Source organism: Cyanistes caeruleus, chromosome 12, assembly GCF_971803275.1.
Source record: "Cyanistes caeruleus chromosome 12, bCyaCae1.hap1.1, whole genome shotgun sequence".
In the NCBI taxonomy this organism is placed as follows: Eukaryota; Metazoa; Chordata; class Aves; order Passeriformes; family Paridae; genus Cyanistes; species Cyanistes caeruleus.
The window spans coordinates 7,971,335-7,988,869 of record NC_141712.1 but is presented as its reverse complement, the minus strand read 5'-3'; the positions used below and the strand labels follow the sequence as shown (position 1 = coordinate 7,988,869).

General features: G+C 39.6%; 1 long non-coding RNA gene across 1 annotated transcript in view; it reads left to right on the top strand.

Annotated features, from left to right (window-relative positions):
* The window catches only part of LOC147650836 (uncharacterized), a 133,508-nt gene that overhangs the window by 54,959 nt on the left and 61,014 nt on the right, over nt 1-17,535 (top strand). The window lies entirely within an intron of this gene.

Sequence of the window (17,535 nt, the reverse complement as noted above, 5' to 3'; positions counted from 1 at the left end):
CAGGTTTTTGGGGTGAATTTTCCTACAGCAATCAGCCTTTTTGTATGTACACTGTGCATATTAATTATTTTTGAATTCACATTGAAATTGGGCATTTTTTGTAAAACCCTTAAAATCTATGTGTGAAATTAATTTCAAAAGGAAATTCTGCAAATGGTGGCTGACCTGCTCTCTTTCTTCATTTAATATTTATATTTTGTGTGCAATAAAAGCTATGTAGTGCTTTCTAGGAACTTCAGCATCTGGCCCACTTCCAGCATGTTTTTCTCTAGCCAGTGTTCTGAAATAGCTGGTGATTATTTACCTGTATAAGTGATTAAAATCATTCTCATTACAAATGAAGCTTAGCAGGGTTTTTCCTTGTGGTCCAGGGCAACATATTCCTCATCAGTGTTCTTTAATAACTTATCTATTTCTCCTTCTCTTCCATTTCATTTCTGTTCAGGACATTTTCTGACTCTGCTGACCACGTTAATCTTCAATGGTGCCCCAGGGATTTTGCTTGTCTGCTCCTTTGGCGTAGTCCTAAATTAGCTCTGTTCACATTTGTTCAGGATATAGCACTGAACATACACTATAGCATGGAACAGGGCAGTCTCTGCTCTTCTCTTGGATAATTAGTATTCCAAGATAGTCTCTCCTGTGACTGGTGATTTCAAATCAGAACATTTGTTGGCTTGATATTAGTTTTTTTCTTCCTTGCTACCAATGCACAGAACATTTTGTCAGCAAAGGCAGCAGTTTGACTGAGCTCATCCTGCCCTGACAGATCGCTCAGTAGATAGAAGTGTTAGATTCCATTTTCCTCAGAAAAGCTCAAACTAAACAAATAATTCAATTCCCATATCGATGCTGGGCCCCTTCCACATTTTATCCAGGCTGGGAAGATGTAACTTTGAAAAAATAGCTCAGTGGGGCTTTTTTGTTTGTTTTGGTTCTGCTTTTATTCCTTCCCAGTGCACTGTTGTGAACACCTCATTTGGGAGATAACAGTGGTTATTACCACATTGAAATTAAATCCCCAATCATAGTTTCTTCAGGCTTTCATGTCCTCATACTTGTAGTCACACCTGCTGACTTCCAGTCCTCAGCTCCTGGAAAAAACCTCTGCATAGCCAAAAAAGCAAGGATGGACTTGCTCACTCACTGACTGGTTGGGGATTTATTGAGCTGCTGTCCTACATCCCATCACTGCAAGGAATCTGACTAAATGTTAAGATCTTTCACCCACAGGTTTCTTTTGCCTACTGTTCCTGTTTTTACCCGTCCCACCAAGATTCAACAATGCAGAAAGTACCAGGAGACTCTACAGTATTGAACAGGGGGAAAAAAAAACTTTATTTGCCTGTCCTCAGTGCCCCAGAATTTAGTTTTTTCAGAGTGAAAACATCCATATGTATTTTTCAGGATGATATTTTGCTACTTATGATTGAAATCCTAAGTTGAAATGTAGGTTTCTTCCAGCATGTTTTCTTTCTCTGTAAGAAAGAGTGGAGTGATCAGAACTGGAGAAACTACTGAAGGACTCCTTGTGACAGCAAACAGCTTTTTAATGCAACAATGAACACTTGTTTGTTCAATGTTGCTTTCAGCTCCAGTCTTTCATTCATAAAGGAAGAGAGAACAGAAAGTAGAAAACAAAAATCTAATTAATCTAAAGGTATTGAATGCTTGTTAAAATTCACCTGTCCCAGGATGTTCATTTATCTTGATTATGACTGAACAACCAAGCTAGGAAAGGTGCTGCTTCTTCATTTGATGCAAAATCATGATTTATCACCCTGTTTTTTAGTAATGGTTAAATCTAATGAACATTTCTGCATGACAAATCATTTGTCTTCAGAGTAAAATTAGACATGTTATTCTTTCATGTAGAACATTACACAGCAATTCATGGGATATAGAAATCTTGTATCACTAAATTATTGCCAAGGCACTGACTGCATATATAAAGAACATGTGGGTATTAATGTTTTAATATTATATGGTCTCCCTTTTGTAAAGTATGTAAATATTTTCATTCAACCTAATCAGTTTGAAAACTACATTTTCCTTTATGCTTATAAATTCCTTGTCTGAGATATGAAAAATACATATTTTGATGAACAATGTCTCCTTTGTCCATTCATTGTATGTACATATAGATGTAACATGTTCAGTTTTTATTTAGAGGAGTCTATATTTAATAATGATACTTCCTACCTGAACAGGGCAGCTATATTTTTCTTTTTTTCTTTTTTTTTTTTCTTTTAGGAGGAGATATTTTAATATTACTGCTGCTCATCTGCTTCCAGACTCCTCTTTATAGAGATCCTCCTGAATAATTTTTACAGTACAGGCAGCTGCCAGGTTGGGGTCTCAATGCTGCTCCTTTAACAGAAGCTCCATGGATTTCATAAAGGATAATCATTCTTTAAATGTTCCAGTAGCAAAAAGAGCATGTAAAATATTCCATAGACTTCTGTGGAAGTCTGCCTGTTTTATTATTCTACCACTGCTGTAGTACCATATGTTTCAACCTGCTTCTAGGCTCTTTGAGTCATCAGAAAAACTTCAGACAGACGGTGTTCTAATTAAACCTAAAAAACCTTAAAATTTGCTGTAAACTGAGCCAAATTGATGATTGTGAGTTTAGATTGTGCTAGAACTGGGCCTTACAGAAGACCTCGTGCTTCAAATGTTTGTACTCTGGTGTCCCCCCCATGCACAGTGATTTATTGTGGGCAGTAGCTCTATACATTTATATCAGGGTGGATTTAGCAGGCCAGCCTTGGGTGCTGTTTTACTGAGTGCTGTGCTACAGGAGGGTCTGTGATCCCCTGAGAAGCTGCTCAGAGTCTCTCTCAGTGCTCTTGGAGAGCAGAGTGCAGGACCCAGGGCTGGCTCTGGATGAGGGAAGGGACAGTGCTTTGGTGATGCTCTGCCTGGTTCCTCTGGCAAGGCCCCTGTCCTGGGGAGGGATGAAAGCTGGTGTGAGTGCCACGGGACCTGGGGCAGAAAATGAGAAGGCATTTCCAGCCAGCCTGCTGACCTCCCAGCCCAGCTGCTCTCACCTCTGACCATTCCTTATGGAATCAGCTCCAGTGGCACCACAGGCTCTCCAATATCCCTGAGAAACAGCGATGTGCTCAGAGGATCCGCTGTGCTGGATCAGCACTGGGCTCTGCTGATGGTGAGCAAATGCAAAGGGCCTGTGCTGCCTTCCTGTGCTGCAGGGCTCTTAGTTCCACCTGAGAAGCAGCAGCTGTGAAATGAAGCAGTTAACTTCACAGGGGAGAAAAAAAAAAAAATCTTTCTGTACTTTCAGTATTTTTCAGCATTTGGTATTATTTCATATATATATATATATATATATATATATTCAGTACTCAGTTGATTTGATATAATTATTTTCCATTAGTCTCAGGTCAAGAGCTTAGAAATCTAGTGGAAGTGCAGTAATACTTTTTGTTCTTTGAAGCTATTGAATTCATTTGGTTAGCACATTTCAGTCTTTGCAGTCAACAAGGTGGTAATTTTAAATGAAAGTTGGGAATGCTATGCCACTATTTCATTGTTAGTGCATGGTTGAAAGTCCCAATTATGGCAAGATTCATAATAAAACTTGAAAACAAAACAGCAGCTGAAGTGGAAGGCTGGAAAGATAGATGAAAAGTAGGTAAAATAATTAGCTGTCTCACAGTTGATGTGGCAAAAAAGCATCTCAGGATAATAAATAACAACTACTGAAAGCAATCCATTATGTGCAAGGAAAGGTAAGACAATGACTAAGTAATAATTGTTGCAGAATCCCTCACAGTTTGGATATAAACATGGTTTTAGTGTCTGCATCTGTTACAGAGGGGTCTTTTCCTGCTGGAATGCACCAACTTCTCCCAAAACCATATTTTCCCTCTTTTTCTTTTTCTCTTCTTACCTAGGAGGTAACCTGGTGCTTCATCTTAATTACCCTGTGTTGTTTCAGTTCTTTGGAGATACAAATGTCTTTGTCAGACCAGGTGGTGACATCTGTATTAGCTGACTTTACATCTCTGCTGCAGCAGAAACAAACTTAACTGTTCCTTCCCCTTTGGCTTGAGTTTTGTGCATGTTTCAGCATGGAATATTCTGTCCATTGAACATTCATATTTTATACCAAAATATACAAAGCATTATGATACAGGGGCAGAATACCCAACCCTTCCCGTCTGCTGTGGGGTAGATGCTGTTTCCCCTAAGTTCATTCCTTTTAGGAAAGTAAAAAACATCCCAGGGTAGATTAAATGTCAGTAAATTCTCTCTCACCTGAGAGAGGCTGAGATTTTGGGTTGTGTTTTTTGCTCTCCAGTGCAGGGAAGAGGGAGGGGTAACAGCCAGAGCTTCTAGAGGCTGCTCTGTGTTTGTGACTGCCTCAGCTTCTCCGGAGGTGGAGCCCTGGGGAGCTCAAGAGATCACTAAAGTTTAGTTGAAGAAATGAATGAGCTTTTGGAGAGGGGTTGTTTGATTCAGTAGGTGTATATTCAGCTCTGTAAATTACAGGGAGATGTTTGGTCCCAGTTTCACAAACAGTGAAGTGCAAGAAATCTGTCTGGGGTTATTATTGTCTGGGAGTTTTTCAGCATCCCTGAACTCTCTGTACTTCCCCATAAATATGACACTGCCTACCACAATACCAGGATTTCTGTGTTCTAGGATGAGCTACTGTATTTTAAGGAAATTAAAGAAAAAAACCCAACCAACCAAACCCAGTCTTCCAGCTTTGAAAATAATAATTAATCATTCTGTTGTGGATTTTTTAATGTTTGCTTTCTTATTAAACAGTGTCTGAGGAACAGTGCCTGAGCCTCATTGCCCTCAGCAGTGTTCTTTGTGACATCTTGTTGAATTTATAGGGAAGATGTGAAAGGCACAGTGTTAATAAAATAATCTACACCTCATGGCAGATCCTTGAGCAAACATGGTTCTAGAAGAGATCTGAAAAGGCTCCATACTCTCTCTGCAGCAATGGTCAAGTTTATGTACTTGGATTTTTTTGGCCCTTGGATGAGTGGTTGAAGAATTGATTTTGCCTTTCATCTGATCCTCTGTGGGCACTTTGTTATCCCACAGGTACAGAAGTTTCCTGTAGTGATTCTGTCAGTGGTGATGGGTGCACATGATAGCACAAGTCCATGTTTCCATGACTGAAACTTCTTCTTTCTTTTTAGCAATAGATAATTTTTGTTTGTGACCACAAAATTCACACAGCAGTATAGAACTACATTTGGGATGCTTCAGCACTTACTGCATGAGTGAGCTCAGGTTATTTTTTCAGTGTATGTCATAAGTAGCAAATGATACACTGTGTAAAAGTAAGAAAATTAGGAATTCATAGTGTTCTAATTTGTAACAACTATCCCTAGCAGGACTGGACCACTCTAATAACTGCCTGCCCTTCTAAATAACATCTTGGCTTAGTGTCAGAAAGCTGTGGGCACTCTTCTGAGCAGACAGTGTGTGCTTTCTGAACACAAAGGTGAAAATACTACAAAATATGTTTTGCAGATTCTCAGTGTAAGAGCTCATTCTCATGCATGTTGGAGTTTTATTTCCAGTCTGTGGAGGTGAATGCCTGTTGGATTTGCCCATGAGAGGAGAATTTTATAGTTTCTTTTATTTGTTATATAGACACCAGATTCAATTATGGACCCTGAAGAAGGAAATTCTATGTTTATTACAGAAACTGGAAGAGACAGTAAAACACAAGGTTTTGATTTTGACTGTTGGTTGCATCAACAGGGGAAAAAAATTAATTATATATTTCTGAAGATCTGCCTCCTAAACAGCTTCCCTGTTTTTTAACTGAACTATTTATCAGAGTTGATAAAGCCTTTGGGACAAGAGAAGGTCACTTGCTTCTCTGGAAAATGCAGGGATGGGTAAATAGTTCTGAGAAGTGATAATGTGCCTGTCTGTTTGCTGTCTGCTTTTGCTGGAGTCACAAAGGATGTGGAGCTCCCAATGGATTCCAGAGCACCTCCTGCTGCCTAGTGAGAAATCCTGTCTTGGCATTCTCCCCTCCTTTCACAGGGACATCCTATGTGTTTGCCATGCTTATGTGGACATTGACATTTTAATTTGAATATTTTAGCCCAGTTTTATTTTTAATAGAAAGAAAAGTATCACTGGGAGTAGAGGATGGAACAGACATTTCAAGCAAACAGTCCCCTAAGCATAGAACAGGCAATAGAAAGATTAGAAATTTCTCCAAAGCAAAGTAATCCCCAAGAATCCTCCTTGTTCCTTAAGAACCCACTGTATTAACTTAACAAAATACTTCCTCCCTTAAGCAGGGCCTCATTTCTCTCTTTTCAGGAGTTCAGATCCTCTTTCCCCCTCCCTTAGTGACCTTTTGACTCGGAATTTGGAATAAAATTTGCAAACTTCGAAGGGGACAGTGTCACTTTTCAGTGACAGGATACCTCAGTGGTCAGAGCAATGGCCCAAAGGCACGACTCCAAATCCCAGATTTTGACATGTGTTCCCAGGAAGCAGATTGGAGGAAATATACTAAATGTGCTGTCTATGTGCTCATGTAAATGAACAAACTCTTCTGAAAATAGTGGTGTATCACAGGGGGGAAAAAAATGAGATGACAGGAGGAAAAATTAGGCTAAGCTGTGTTTTAAAACTGAAATACATATCTTGATACATGTCAGAAACCAGTCTTAACTTTTATATGGCATTTTATCAGAACTCTGGATTTGGTGTTTGCATTATGCCACAGAGCTCCCTGGCTTGTAGAGGAATTTATCTAAGAGGATTTGGGGCTTACAATTCAGGCCTAAAGCTATGCTTGTCCATCAATAGACTGTGGGTATCTCTGTACTTCTAGTTCTGCAGTTAATTAGCTGGGTTTTTATGGGTTCAGGAGTTCTTGTGCTATTTTTATTGGTCTCTCTGCTTAAAGTAATAAAATGTTATAACAAAGCTTTAGAACTGGTAAGGTTTTGATAGATGGGGCAACATTAGTATTTGAAACAGCAATACTAATTTGTATTGTCCCTATTTGCTGAACGCTTGGATTAGATTTTTGTCTCATGGTCATTTAATATGCTGAGTTTTAAACATTCACAGCTCAATTCTCTCTCCTGCCCTCGAGCTTGCCAATGTCATATTTTTCCAAATTGAGTTCTGCATCTTTCTAGTTTAATGACAGTGGTTTTTGATCTCTGATCTCATGCAATTTTATGGATTTCTTCCACTGATATTCTGTAATACTGCTTCTTTATTCATATTGAGGCTGTATACTTCCACAGATTCCTTTTCCTTTCTTCTCTGATTTATATTTGGGCCAGTATTAGCCACTGATTGAACACATGACAGGAGGGGCTCAGAAGGGTACAGGTAACTCAACTTCACAGCTCTGTGCTGCAGTGTGGTGCAGAAATTTGTGTTGGTGCAGTTGGGCATTGTCAAAGCCCAAAGCATTGTTCAAAGGTCAGCATTTGGTGTGAGTGAAAAGTCTTTAATTCAGCACTGAGTTTAGGAGTCACTGGAATTCCAGGCTGGAATTCTCAGCATTCTCAGCCCCTCAGGTTGCAGAGGACCCTTCTGGGCAGACTGACCCGAGCATTCCCTCAGCATGCTGGTTACCCTGGTGTTTGATGGAAATTTGTGATTTTCACACCCAACTACTTTTGGAAGAGAACTAGAATTCTTTATAGATGCTTTATAGAGACAGACTTTCTTCCTCTCCATTTTTGTCCTTGTTATCAACACTTCCCTGCTAATGATTCACAAATGCATTAAAACATCCTCATCCAAACCTGATACCAGAAATGCAACTCAAATGAAATTTCTCAAAACTGTGTAGTAAGCAAGGAAAACATCTTGTTAAAAATGTAGATGTTTACTTACCAGTTAGCCTTAGACACCGTGATGTAGGAGAGCTCTCATTTACTAAGCTTAGTTGCTTTGTCAATGCTGCTCCATTTAGCTGAATTCTTCCTAGTGAAAAGTGGGTAATGGCACATTACACTTTATTCTTATTATTTATCTCTGTATGAAGAGGCAAGGGGAGAGTGTCCTAAATGCAAATACCAAAGACCTTGCCTTGAAGACACCTACTTTCTATTAAATGCATTTGATTCAAAGCAATAAATTAAAAGACTTATTGAAATTCTAAGCATTATTTACATTCTCATTTTACATTAATCTACAAAATGGGCTCACTCTTGATAAAGCTCCAAGAAATTTTTAGTGATTCAGTCCTTGCCTGTTGCTATTGCAGGTGGTTTGGCTGTTTGTTTATTTTACTGCTCTGAGTTGAGTAGCATTGCTGAGGAACACTTTCTTTTCATCCTCTCTCCCTTACTACTTCTTTTGGCTGCATCAATGGATGGAAACTCTAATTTTATGATGGATAGAGCCTCAAAATGGCATCTCATGTTAAGACTCAGAACAGGGGGAGAGCTGTGCTGGTGCTGCCTTTTCCTTTCTGTCCTCAGACTGTTGGAAGTCAGAACAGTCAGACTCACGGGTTTAGACAGGGTGTTGTGCAGTTGGGCTGTAATACAAAGATGCACAGGATCTGAAACATTACCCTGTAAAAGAAATGAATGTATTTGAGAAGATGAGAGTTGTTAGAGTAGGAATGTTATAAGGAACCATCAGCAAGTGAAACTCCTGTTAAATCAGCTTTGCTTCTGAGCCTCTGATACACAAAAAGATCATATAACCTGTTACAAGAGCAAATATTTGCAGTTCTTTAGACTTCTTGATTGAAGTATAGATTAAAAGTACAGTGTTGTATTAATGTGGAAATTCCTCACTTAGTTGGTCTCTGTTAGGGTTAAAGTTATTTTGCAGGCTGTACTCTTACTGAATATATAAATTTATTTTTTCTCACTGCATGTCATGTAGCACATTTGTCTGACTCAATGCAGGTAGATCTAATGAAACACTCCTTGCAAATTAATTTCATAAATTGCAATATTAACTTGCATTCCACCTGTGCTGTAACAGGCTGCAAGAATGTTGCAGATTGGCAAAATTATGGATCTTGCAGATCTTTCTGCTTTTCTTACACAAAGAAGCTTTGACTCCCATCTCTCTTCTAAGTTACTGAAGTGCTACTCAACAGTGCTACTTTCATGACTCATAAAGTGAGGAACAGCTGCAGCCTTCAGCAGCATATTAGCAGTTCATGCTGTGACCCTGGTTCAATAATTGCTCTGCCCAGTGCATCAGTGAAAATAAAGTATTGAAAGAATGGCCATTATTAGCTGAGGGTTCCTCCTCTTAACCATCCTTCATGTGCAAACTTTCACCATTTTCCATTTTCACAAAAGGAATCAGCCAGATTCAGAATTGCTCACTCCAAGTTTGGAGGTTCTCCCAAGGCTAAATGAACTGCATCAGGCTCACTTGGAAATTGGAGTTTTCCTTCTGCCAGGTGAAATTCAGTCCAGGTCCTGCTCCTGTCAATTACAATTAATGCAACAGAACATCTCCCTTCTCTGTCTGTGTGAGGCTTCTCTTGTGCTTAGTGCTCCAAGGGCAGATTTCCAGTGGATCCCAGCCAGCTCTCTGACTTTTCATGGGAGACTTGAAAATGTTCTGGTATAAACATGTAATTGCCCTTCTTGGAGCTACAGCATCCTTACAATGATCAGCTGAGCAGGTCAATATCTCCCTTCTAGAAGTGACATGCCTAATGGTTGAAATTTCCAAACAGTTAATTAAAAGATACTGCTGAAATCCCATCCAGTAGCTGAAATCAACTTTATATCCTCTGAGAAGCACTGGTAGACTAACCTGCTAATTTCAGTAAGTTTTATAAACATGGCAGCAAGCATGCAGCATAAGGCTGTTGTGTAATAATGAGATTTGAGCACATTTTTTTTCTCCAAAATATAGTTCCCTTGGGGAAAAAAAAAATAAATAAAGGCATCTCTAGTGACTATTTTTTAATTTCCACAAAGATCCAGCTGTGACGTTTGGGCATGATGAGATAGAGTGAGGGGAAGCAGGCACCAGCATCTTTCTTGTGGTTGTGTGAACATGGATAACCTTGGTCAGGGCATGTGAGCCTTCCTGCAATGCTGTTCTTTGCTGGAGAGGAAATCCTGTTTTGAAAGGATTAATGGAAAGCTGGTCTGGCCTCTCTGCTGGATCTCTTAAATGCTGAAGCAGAGGATCTGATTTGAAAGATCTTTATTCACACTATCTTACGCATAATTGTTTGGAATAAAAAACTGTGAGTGTTCTAACATAGTGAGTATCTGCCATGGGTGATGAATTGTGTTTACAGCTCCCACCCTACTGATGGGATAAGCACCTCCCTTGGCTGGCAGTGGTCACATTCCTCCGTGGCCAGAATCCAGGGCTGTAGTTTCTTGCAGAATTGAGGCTGCAGTTGTGGAGCCATTTCACCTGGAAAACAGGTGAAAATGGAAGCTTTCTTCCCTGATGGCATTTTGTCAAGTTGCAGTAGATGTATCATCCTTCAACTGTTTGACTTAGTAGAAATCAATGATAAGTTCATATCCTCAACTGGAAAAAATAAATCAATTAATAGCCAAAAAAGGGCAAAATCAATACAATGTATAAAACAGTGTCGGCCTAATTAAAATGTCCTGTGCACCTCAAAATTACTTAATGCCTAAAACTACTGAACAGCAATTCCCAGTCTGCCAGAGGAAGAAAAAAAATAGTGATTAAAAAATGCAGACTCCCATCATTTGCAATGCCAATTTTAAAAGGAGCTTCCTTTTGGATTAGGAGCTGAGAACTTGTAACTGCAGTGAGCTCCAGAGGCTGCTTTTCCTGAAGTGTTCAGGCCAAATCCTGCTGACCTTGGAGCAGCTTTGGGGCTGTGTTTCCCTGTCTGTGAGGCCTTTTTGAACAACTATCCTGATATGTCAGTCTTGAGCAAGTTTTCCATTAATTCTGGTCAGCCTTCATTTCCAGCCTGCCTTTCTCTTCCTTCAGAGCACACCTATTTAAATGTTGCTTTTACAACAAAACCCTGTTGTTTGTATCTCAGCTTCCCCAGATATGCTCTAGAATTGCCCTGGGCGGTGATGCAGAATTTGGAGCTGACACTTCCTCACACCTCTTTGCTTTCCTTGTGAGGAAGACACCTGTGGATTCAATCTCTGTTTCTTCTAACCCTTTATTTAGACTTGCTCATACTAATAACTCTGGATGTTTTGTGAGAGAAGGAAAAATAAGGTAGCAAATATGAGGAAAGGAATCATACAGTCATGTATGGTTCTGATGGTAAGAAATGAAACAATGCCAGAAATGTAGCTGTGTTGTAGGGTGTATTATTTTATTATTTTTTCTTTTTGTGTTCATTGTTGGCACAAAAGTGTGTCAAATTTTTTTTTTTTCCATCTTTTGCGTGCTAAAATGAATAGTAATACTAAATACATTGTGCATCAGCTTGGCTCTTCTACCTGTCTTAGATTTGATTTGTTTTTCCTGAAGTACAGTTATAATGATAGCTTCAGGAAAGGACTAATGGAGGCATTATCACAGTGTATAAGTGACTTTTATCAGCATGGTTATTCTTATTTTGGTAGAGCATCTTTTCCACTCTTTCATTTGCAGGAAGATAAGCAAATTGCTGCAGTTTTCTAGCGTGGACAAGAGCTCCATTTGGCAAGTTCTAACATATGTGAGATTCCGAAAACCTAAAGATGGGAAGACAGCTGTTACCCAATGAAATTTAGTAAGGCTCAAAAAGGGAACTGAAAGCAAGATGTGAAGTGGTAACCCTGCCATAATTTTAAAATGGGTGGGATTTGTTTAAAGTTCCTTTTAGGCTCTGCTGTAACATCCTCTAAGATAGAAAATAATTAGACACCATCTCATTGAAATGTCTGCCTGCACAGATTTCTTCATTCTGCAGTAACCTGAGAATTGGAAATCTTGTGATCTAAACAGCACTAATGCTGCTTCTTTATAGATATCAGTGTGAGGGGAGGTCTTGTGGAAAAGTTCTTCTGCCAGACCAAGTGTGGACTGATGGTTTAGGGCAGTCAGATGGAAGTGAAAAATACAATTTTAAATCCTTACACCAAATCAGGGATCCCTGATAGAGATGACTCAGCTGACTGTTCTGATTCACAGTACACCTCATTCCTTCCTGTTCACCACATTTCTGTCCTGGTTCACCAAAGGGTGACTTCAGATTGGTAGCCCCATCATGTACAATACATTGTTACTATTACAACATTCAATAGTTAATATTGATTGGAATAAATATTTGGTACTACAATATTGGTGTTATATCACCCTGTAATATCTGTATTGAATTAACTGCTTTTTTGATTATACAGAAAACTGAATTTCATTTTAGGAGTTAAGACCCACTGAGTTAGCATATGATCCCAAGTCACTTAAGTTGATCTGAATTATTTGGGGTTTTTTGGCAATGCTAATGTATGCAGCTGTGGGCTTATTGTTTAGTGTTTTATTTTCAGTATTGCAAATCAAATAACTGTGTCCAGTTACAGAAACTGCTTGGATTGAATCATAAGTGACTATTACTCTTCCAGTCTTCAAACATTTGTTGATAAATGCCAGCAAAGGAGACTCTTTAAGACGCTATGGAAAACCAAAAGCAAATAAACACAAGAAAAACATGCAAGTAAAAATTAATATCTCTCCTTTGGTACTGCAGACTAAGAAGTTCACCTGGTCTGTAATTGGTAATAATTTAGATTGCCTAGCCCACATTTTGGTTTGGCGATTCTTTTTTTGTTGTTTTGTTTTCTGGACAAAATAAAATGTTCTGAATGTGTCAGGGCTTTCACAGAATGGGACAGATGGATTCTCTGTGTTGAGTAGCTGGGGGCTATAGCAAAAGGTTCATGTCTGCATGACAAGAGCAGAGCGTTTATCAGGATATTGGTGCTCTGGGATCAGCCATTTGACCCAGAGGAGCCCAGGACAGTGATGGGGAGGTTTTCTTTGAAAGTCCTTTCTCTTTTTTTTGAATATGCAGAGGTGTGCAGGCTGTAAGAATGATAGTTTCAGTCTATTCTTATTTATTCTTCTCTAGCTCCTGAAGGCTCATCTTTTCAATATATTAAACGTATTTGTTTCTTTGATTTTTTCCTTAGTTTATAAGAAACCTTTTTCTTACTTGATAAATGCATCAGTGCTGCTTTCCCTCTGCTCTCCCAGCCAAGCTGTGCCTGCTTGGTCCAGCTGCCAGCCCAGCAAATGTAGCACTGCACAGCCTTTTCACCCATCTGGGAAATGGGTAAATGCACTCATCCAGAAAGCGGCAGTACTGATCTTTGCAAAAAGCTGAAACATATTTCCCATTCCCTCCCTTCAGGGATTGCAATTATATCAGTATAATTATGTACTTGCAGAATAGCACAGAAAGTTTCTGTGGGGTAAGACATTCCTGTCAAGAGAAAGGCTGTGTTGTTTACTTATAGAAATTAGACTATTGACTATTGACAGTGTTAATGGTGTTTAAAGTAGACATTTAGAGATGCCACTGTTTGTGTAGAAATGTTTTATAATTAATTGGAAGTACACTTGAGGAAAGCTAAGCTGATGGGATCATAACCATAAGGCTGGTTTGTTGTCCTGATTGGTATGTGGTGTGCCTAATTGTTTGTTGATCTGGCGTGCCTCACAGATGCATTTAATGATTCCCACTTGAGTTGCCTTGGTTTGCATTGATCCTCCTGGACACATGGGAGCCTGAGATGTGAAGGATGTGGTTTAGTTAGGCTACAGCTTTATTAATGTAGCTCATCTGGGAGCTCTTCAGCAATAACTTATAAAGTACAGGTCGTGATGTCTTGAGCTGCTGCCAGCTGGTAGAAGTTTGCATTTCCCTCCCCAGGCTTTTGCTGGGCACCTGCTGCAACCCCATATGTGAGGATTAAAGCGCTTGAGGTCTCTTAGCATGGCAGTAGGTGTTAGACTATGACTTTATACATCACTTTCCAGTTCTTTCTCAGTGTGGAACCAGGTCTCTCCTGATAACTGATCTGCACTGAGCAGCTGATGGAGTGCCATCAGTTATTGATTCGTTTATTTGTGCTGCCCAAGGTTTCTGGATTGCTAATAGTTAATAACTTTTACAAAATATGTTCCTTGAGGGGCAGGAGCTCAAATCAGATATGATTATGGAAAGTAGTCACTGATTTTCATTGATGCTTTTCCTGTCGCTAATTTATAGAGCTTCTGGTTTTGTACCCCTGTTAAGGGCTAAGTTCTCCCCTGCAGTATTTCAGATCAATTTATATTTAGTGTTATAGAAAGGCCTGGGTCTGTCACCAGCATTTGTGTGAGAACTCATACAGTATTTCCACCCACCTATCCAAACAATCCCTTCATCTATCTACTTTTCATACTGGACATTTTAAAAGGGGCAGAACTGGCCCCAGTACAATCCTATTCTGTCATTCTTCTGTTCTGAACTGCAGTGAAATCAAATTAGACTTGTGGGTCTTCTGTAGCCAGCCACACCTGCTCAGTGCTGATGTCACCTTGTAAGGAGTTCCTGTGCTCCAGGAGGAAAAGATCAGCAGAAGCAGACATGTGTGAACAGCAAGTGTTTAATTTCTCTGGAGGAGATTCGTTTGGAATAATTGTGTTGTGGTCCTAGCCATGAGTTCTGGGTTGCTTTGTTTGTTCTTTTTTTTTTCTTTTTTCTTTTTTTCCAGTTGCAAAACACTGAACATTGCAGTGTAGTTGCATATATATATATATATATATATATATATATATATATATATGTATATATTTATTTCAGCTTTTTTTTCCCCTTTGAAGAACATTAAAGAAGTTAAGATGCTTTCTGGCTGCCCTCTTCCCCTCCAGAACTCATCTGCTGTGGCTCAGGAGGGACACAGGGGTGTCAGGTCCTGGCTGCTCCCTCGCTGTTGGGAGCAGTTGTTCTGCACAGCTGTGTATAAATCTTTCTGTGCAGGGTTTTACTTGGTTTGATGGATATGACCCCTCCTGCAGCATTACCAGTGACAGAGTAATTCAGCACCAGGAAGTATGACTGTTCTGATCACAAGGGAATGGCTTAAGCTGAAGGTTATAAGGTCCACACAGCACTGCAGGATGCAGAAGAGCCGGTGATTGCTGAGCACTGCTGCCTGCTTCCCTGCCCTCGTGCCCTGCAGCCATTCTTGTCATCCCAGCCATGGAAATAAGTAAATCCTACTCAGTTTTTCCTGTTAATCCAGATATAGCCTAAACCCCTGCCTTTAGGAAGGAGGAGTGTGGTTTAGGACCTTTTTACCATGTGCTATGGTATTCTGTTTTTCTGGATGCACAGCAGTTAGTACAGGTTTCATTTCAGGGTGACACAATGTTTTTGACGTGCTGTTTTAAATTATTACGTATTTCCACTGAGTGTAGCAGTTCCTGGTTGTTTCATTTCTTCTAGAAGGATGCTGTTGGTGACTTTTTAATTTATTTGTATTGAACTGTAGAGTATAAACTTGTATAGCTGGAAAAAAATATTGTCTTAGATGGATTCTGTGTTCAGTTCAGAGGCAGGTCGTCTTATGTGAGCTTGGGAAGGAATTTGGATGAAAAGTACATCTGATGTCTGGATATGTCTATAAAGCATATGAAAGATTGTGCAAATAGATGGTTATTTCTTCAAAGGCACAAACAATTTGCCACTAATCCTTTTATTTTTACTGTACAAAAAGCAGCACTTGTAGACTGGTTTAAGCATTTATTTGCTGCTATACAAATGTTTAGGAAAGCAAATTGGATTACCTAATTATGAAGGGAAGTTAAAACCAGGGTCTTGGCTCTTCTGTGCTTCCAAATTCTGTTGTCTCTGTATCATCAGCTTGATAGAAGAACAATTTGCATGTTAACTTGTTTAGTGCAGTGCTGCTGCTTGTTGTGGTGTGGATGGTTAATTAGGAATCTGGAATCGTATGCAGTTAATGCTTTGTTTGTTCTCAGCTGGTCTGTGCTTACATAAACTTAGAAAACGATGCACAAGCACAATTCCTTTGGAATTAGGTTATAGTTAAACTGTAAATAATTTAGTCTTTTAGCATTTTTGAGATAAAGATCTCCAGCTGTGAGTTTGCTGGCTGACAAGTCTCCCATTGGAAAGAGAGAGGTGAGTTCCTTTTCTGTGAGTAATTTAAAATACAAATAAATAAATGCTATGAAAAAAAAATAATCATAAAGAAATTCTGCACTGTTTTACTTTGGTTTTATTCTTTGGCTACTTGTATTCTTAAAAGGTTTTGCTTTGTAATAAATAGTAGTGAAGTTATGGCTGCTGTTGTATATGTTTGGAATATTTCTGGAGTCATAATTCAGAGAGCACCAATATTGTTAGCAGTCATAAGGCAGCAGTGAGATATGATCTCTCACAAACAACTTTTTTGTTCTGTTGCAGTTTTCCCATTTAATGATGTAATAGTTTGGTGAGCAGCTTGGTGCTTTAAATAACTTTATATTTTCCTTTTAGACCCTGTTGTTGCTCTGTAGCCTTTGTTAGCTTTTGTACATTTTAACAGCATCTTCTACAAGCGTAGACTGAGTAATTTCTAACTACAGCAGAGAGTTCCTGATGTCTTTGAATCTATTTTGCCTTGCTCTGAGAAATGGATTGGTTGATTTAATCTTGGGGAGGTGTGTGTGTATCATTGTCCCATGTACCTGTTGCAGTCTGCCAAGGATTTCCCTAATCAGGATTTTCATCCACTATCTGAAAAAGGAAAATAACTTTTGAATGATGAAAGTGTTGTTTCGAAGGAAGCAATTCTGCCTTTCACAGAAAGGGCAATGAGGAGCTAGAGAGAAAATACAGCCAGACTCCTCTCAGAGATGTGCAGTAAGAGGACAAGAGACAAAAGAAACAAGATTCAACGGGGGTGATTTCAATGAGAGGTCAGTAAAAAGTTCTTCACACTGAGCATGGTCAAGCACAATCAGTGGCCTCAGAGGATCTGGGGGACTGGGCAAGGCCCTTATCCATTCCTGATCTCAAATCTAACTGTCCTAGAAGGGACCTCTCGTGTTCCCTGTGTGCTGAAATTGAGATTCTCGGCTGGGTCAGGAGAGGCAGGCTCCCCTCTGTGATGTAACACGAGGAATAAATCCTGCACAGAGAGCACGTGGGTGGGAGATGGAGCTGGGCTCAGCCCTGTCTGTGCTGGCTCCAGCGTTCCCTTCTGCCTCCCTGTGCTGGGGGAAAGCCCTGGGGAGAGGGCTGGATAACTCTGCTTGATTTGGAAACGTGGATTATGCCTCTCCTCAGGCAGTGTGTGTAACTGGTGCACAGTGGTGATGTCCAGATCCAAGCAGAGTCTTCTCTCCTCTCAGTCTGATGCCTCACAGCTGCTAGCAGAACTTCCAGCTGACCTTGGATTCAATAAAATAATCTAGAACACAATTGTGAGACACAAATAAAGCATCTCATGATTAACCTGTATGGTTACACTGCAGCCATCTGACTGGCATTGCTCAGTTCAGTCTTTGCAAAGACAACATTAGATTTTCAGCTGTAAGCACTGATATTCTATCTAGAGATCTGCTTTGACATGGAAG